The sequence below is a fragment of the Silurus aristotelis genome (assembly GCF_946808225.1).
Source record: "Silurus aristotelis genome assembly, chromosome: 16".
In the NCBI taxonomy this organism is placed as follows: domain Eukaryota; kingdom Metazoa; phylum Chordata; class Actinopteri; order Siluriformes; family Siluridae; genus Silurus; species Silurus aristotelis.
In genome coordinates, this window is record NC_139589.1 from 13959158 (window position 1) to 13965157 (window position 6000).

Below are 6000 nucleotides of genomic sequence, written 5' to 3' on the forward strand. Positions count from 1 at the left end.
TTTCACAGTAGCATTCTCAAAGTACTGACGCATTACAGATTCGTCGTCAAGTAGTCCACGGAATGCATGTGGCAAAATTCAAATAAATCTTTCAAATGTTCTGTGCATGTGTTGGAATCTCAAATCTAGATTTGATCATAGTCTGGACTTACATTTTGACTGTTTGCATTCACTGAAAGCTGCCCCAACTTGTTAGCACTTACATTAAAAGAACAGTAAATGTGCTACAGTTAGAGTAACATTCAGAGGTAAAAATCAGTTCCAACTGGTCATAGACACAGATGAAACTGCCCCAAGGAGAATCACTTATAAAAATACCAGAAATCAGTGCTCCCATTTGAAGTAATCTAATTGTGCTTTCTTGTGAAATTTGTAGAAATTTGTAAAGGGCATCTTTAATTGTTTAAATCACACAAAGCTCCCCAAAATAAGACAGACAGGGTTCTTCTGTGCTTGTGTTGGAATCTCAAATCTAGATTTGATCATACACTTGATTCACATATAGTCTGATTGCATTCACTGAAAGCTGCCCCAACTTGTTTGCACTTACATTAAAAGAACAGTAACTGTGCTACAGTTAGAGTAACATTCAGAGGTAAAAATCTGTTCTACCTGGTCATATACACAGATGAGACTGCCCCAAAGAGTAGCACTTATTAATGGTATAAATATGAGTGCTTCTATTTGAAGTAATCTAATTGTGCTTACAGGTCACGAGGAGCAGTTTACATTAAGGGTAATACAACTCGAATAAAATATCTTTGTCACCCAGGTGTTTGAATCACTGAAAACTACCCCAACAAATAGCACTTACCAAATAATTCGGACAGGTCAGGACCATTGTTGGGGTATCGATTGTGACAATAATGCTTCTTCTTTTCTCAGCTGAATCTTTACCTGCAATAAATACTAATATCATAATGAATATGTAGAACATTCGCATAGAAAATGTAACTCAATAGGGTCAAAATTTGGCTCAAAATTTGTAAAAGGCATCTTTAATTGTTTAAATAACACAAAACTCCCCAACAAACAGCACTTACCAAATGATTCAGGAAGGTCAGAGCCATTGTTGAGGTATCAATTGTGAAAATAAGACAGATAGGGTTCTTCTTATTTACTAATTCCCATGGCATATTTAGCACTAGAATAAAATAATTATTGCATACACGCTAACATAGAAGTCCGATCTCACAATTTTGTAGTTGGACGCCTTTTCATTCTGACGTGGCTGAATCCAGCGTGGTTCGTTTATATGATCGGAATCTGTTCTGTACTTGAAACAGTTCACGGCTCCACCCACAAAATCCAGCAGAAGTGAGAATGCATGATTACTCCACGTGAAATAAGTGGGTGATGCACACACTGATGTGCAGTTATCACTTTAAATTGGGTGTAGCTATAAAGCCAAATGATGGTTTCACAGTAGCATTCTTAAAGTATTGCAAAATTACCGATTTGCCCTCATCTAGGTCACTGAATACATGTGGCAGAATTCAAATAAATCTTTAAAATGTTCTGTGTTTGTGTTGGAATCTCAAATCTAGATTTCATCCTAGACTTGATTCACATTTTGGTTGATGGCATTCACTGAAAGCTGCCCCAACTTGTTTGCACTTACATGAAAAGAACACTAAATGCGCAACAGTTAGAGTAACATTCAGAGGTAAAAATCTGTTCTATTCAATTCAATTCAATTCATTTTTATTTGTATAGCGCTTTTAACAATGAACATTGTCTCAAAGCAGCTTTACACAGATAATGCGGTGATTAAAAATGAATATGTTCTTTATGAGTAAGTTTGTCCCTGATGAGCAAGCCGGTGGCGACTGGCGACTGTGGCAAGGAAAAACTCCCCGAGATGGCATAAGGAAGAAACCTTGAGAGGAACCAGACTCAAGAGGGAACCCATCCTCATCTGGGTTACACCGAATGTCCATTTGTGGCGGGTATACAATGTTGCGGGGTGCAGTGATGATGATCAAAAGCGAAGTGTATTTCTGAGTCAGTGTAGGAGACTGTTGACATCAGTGTAGGAGACTGTTGACATCCAATCCAGGCAGGCCTGGATGAAGTGGGAAGATCCACGGGGGGGAGAGGGGCAGGAACAGTGGTCACTGGAGCCTCAGGAGCATGTTTAACTCGACCGAGAGAGAGAGAGAGAGAGAGAGAGAGAGAGAGAGAGAGAGAGAGAGAGAAGAGGGTGACAGGAAGAGAAGGATATGGATTATTAAGTGTACCTATTGTTGCATGAGAGTTAAAGTCACTGTGCAGTTTGGACTCCGGCAAGACTCGCTATGGCAGCATAACTAAAAGGGAGAACCAGAAGGCAACACAGACATGAGGGATCTCTGGGATAAGAGACGGCCCACCACACCACCATCAACAAACCTGAGTGAACACGTGAATGTGAGGGGACGACAGCGTACAAATATCCCAGTTCACCAAACACTCTATATCAATGTTCCCTCCAGATCTGAGCCTTTACCTGAGAAAAAATCTACTGATTAAAGGCTTGACTGAATAAATATGTTTTCAAACTCGACTTGAACACTGAGACTGTGTCTGAGTCCCGAACACTGATAGGAAGGCTGTTCCATAACTGCGGGGCTTTATAAGAGAAAGATCTGCCCCCTGCTGTAATCTTCATTATTGGAGGAACCAACAGATAGCCTGCACCTTTTGATCTAAGTAGGCGTGGAGGATCATACTGGTACAGAAGTTCACTCAGATACGGTGGTGCGAGACCATTAAGTGCTTTATATGTCAGTAGTAAAATTTTATAATCAATGCGAGATTTGATTGGGAGCCAGTGTAGACTGATTAATACAGGGGTGATGTGGTCATATTTCCTAGATCTAGTGAGGACTCTTGCTGCTGCATTCTGAACTAACTGAAGCTTATTTATGCACCTACTCGCACACCCAGACAGTAAAGCGTTACAGTAGTCTAATCTAGAAGTAACAAAAGCATGAACTAGTTTTTCTGCATCCTGTAACGACATCATATTTCTAATTTTAGCAATATTTCTAAGGTGAAAGAAGGCGATCCTGGTAATATTATTCACGTGAGCCTCAAAGGAAAGACTCGAGTCAATAATCACACCAAGGTCTTTGACAGCCGTACACGCTGAAACAGAAACACCATCCAGAGATGTTAGGTAATCGGAAAGTTTGCTTCTAGCTGCATGTGGTCCTAGTAAAAGTACTTCCGTCTTATCTGAGTTTAGCAGAAGAAAGTTATCGAGCATCCACTGTCTAATGTCCTTTACACATTTTTTAACATTGTTAAGCTGATCTCTCTCATCTGGCTTTGCTGAAATATATAGCTGTGTATCATCAGCATAGCAATGGAATCTAATACCATGTTTATGAATAATTTCTCCAAGAGGCAGCATATATAAAGAGAAAAGCAGAGGGCCTAAGACAGATCCTTGAGGAACACCAAACTTTACCTCAGAGAGTGTGGAGAACTCACCATTAACATCAACAAACTGATAGCGATCAGTCAAATAAGACCTGAGCCAAGAGAGAGCCGTTTCCTTTATTCCAACAACGTTCTCAAGTCTAGCAAGTAGTATAGTGTGATCAATGGTGTCAAAAGCTGCACTAAGGTCGAGCAAAACAAGTAAGGAGACAAAACCCTGATCAGAGGCCAATAACAGGTCATTTACCACCTTAACTAGCGCCGTCTCTGTGCTATGATGAGGCCGAAATCCTGACTGATACATTTCAAAAATATTATTCATAAGTAGGTGTGAGCATAACTGCTGTGCTACAACCTTTTCCAAAATTTTGGCTATGAAGGGGAGATTTGATATTGGTCTGTAGTTGGACAGCTGACATGGGTCAAGGTCAGGTTTCTTAATTAGGGGGTGGATAACTGCCAGTTTGGAGGATTTTGGTTCTACCTGGTCATAGACACAGATGAGACTGCCCCAAAGAGTAGCACTTATTAATGGTATAAAAATGAGTGCTTCTATTTGAAGTAATCTAATTGTGCTTACAGGAGGAGCAGTTTACATTAAGGTTAATACAACTCTAATTAAAGATCTTTGTCAACCAGGTGTTTGAATCACTTTAAACTACCCCAACAAATAGCACTTACCAAATAATTCAGACAGGTCAGGACCATTGTTGGGGTATCGATTGTGACAACAATGCTGCTTGTTTTCTCAGCTGAATCTTCACATGCAATAATTACCAATATGTAAGTAATGGTTACTAATGTTACTAATATTCACAGAGGGCAGTCAAGTTACACACAGATGAAACTACCCCAAAGAGAAGCACTTATGAAAATACCAGAAATCAGTGCTCCTATTTGAAGTAATCTAATTGTGCTTTCTTGTGAAATTTGTAGAAATTTGTAAAAGGCATCTTTAATTGTTTAAATAACACAAAACTCCCCAACAAACAGCACTTACCAAATGATTCAGGAAGGTCAGAGCCATTGTTGAGGTATCAATTGTGAAAATAAGACAGATAGGGTTCTTCTTATTTACTAATTCCCATGGCATATTTAGCACTAGAATAAAAAAATTATTGCATACCCGCTGAATTAGAAGTCTGATGTCACAAGTTTCTAGTTGGATGCCTTTTCATTCTGACGTGGCTCAATCCAGCGTGGATCATTTATATGATCGGAATCTGTTCTGTACTTGAAACAGTTCACAGCTCCACCCACAAATTCCAAAGTGGTAGCGGAAGTGAAAATGCTTGATTGCTCCAAGTGAAATAAGTAGGTGATGCACACACTGATGGGCAGTTATCACTTTAGATTGGGTGTAGCTATAAAGCCAAATGATGGTTTCACAGTAGCATTCTTAAAGTAGTGCAAAATTATAGATTTGCCCTCAACTAGTTCAATGAATGCATGTGGCAAAAATCAAATCAATCTTTAAAATGTTCTGTGCTTGTGTTGGAATCTCAAATCTAGATTTGATCATACACTTGATTCACATATAGTCTGATTGCATTCACTGAAAGCTGCCCCAACTTGTTTGCACTTACATTAAAAGAACAGTAACTGTGCTACAGTTAGAGTAACATTCAGAGGTAAAAATCTGTTCTACCTGGTCATAGACACAGATGAGACTGCCCCAAAGAGTAGCACTTATTAATGGTATAAATATGAGTGCTTCTATTTGAAGTAATCTAATTGTGCTTACAGGTCACGAGGAGCAGTTTACATTAAGGGTAATACAACTCGAATAAAATATCTTTGTCACCCAGGTGTTTGAATCACTGAAAACTACCCCAACAAATAGCACTTACCAAATAATTCGGACAGGTCAGGACCATTGTTGGGGTATCGATTGTGACAATAATGCTTCTTCTTTTCTCAGCTGAATCTTTACCTGCAATAAATACTAATATCATAATGAATATGTAGAACATTCGCATAGAAAATGTAACTCAATAGGGTCTCTGTCTGAGACTAATAAGCGCTACATCGAAATATTCACAGACGGCAGTTAAATACACAAATGAAACTGCCCCAAAGAGAAGCACTTAAAAAAATAAAAAATAAATAAAATACAAGAAATCAGTGCTCCCATTTGAAGTTATCTAATTGAGAAATTGGTAAAAGGCATCCATAGTTGTTTAAATCACACAAAACACCCCAACATATAGCACTTACCAAATAATTCAGACAGGTCAGGACCATTGTTGGGGTATCGATTGTGACAATATTGCTGCTTGTGTTCTCAGCTGAATCTTCACAGGCAATAATTACTAATATGTAAGTAATGGTTAGAAATGTTACTAATATTCACAGAGGGCAGTCAAGTTAAATACACAGATGAAACTGCCTCAAAGAGAAGCACTTATGAAAATACCAGAAATCAGTGCTCCCATTTGAAGTAATCTAAGTGTGAAAATGGTAAAAGGCATCTTTAATTGTAAAAATCACACAAAACTCCACAAAGAATAGCACTTACCAAATCATTAATGCAAGGTCGGAGCCATTGTTGAGGTATCAATTGTGACAGATAGG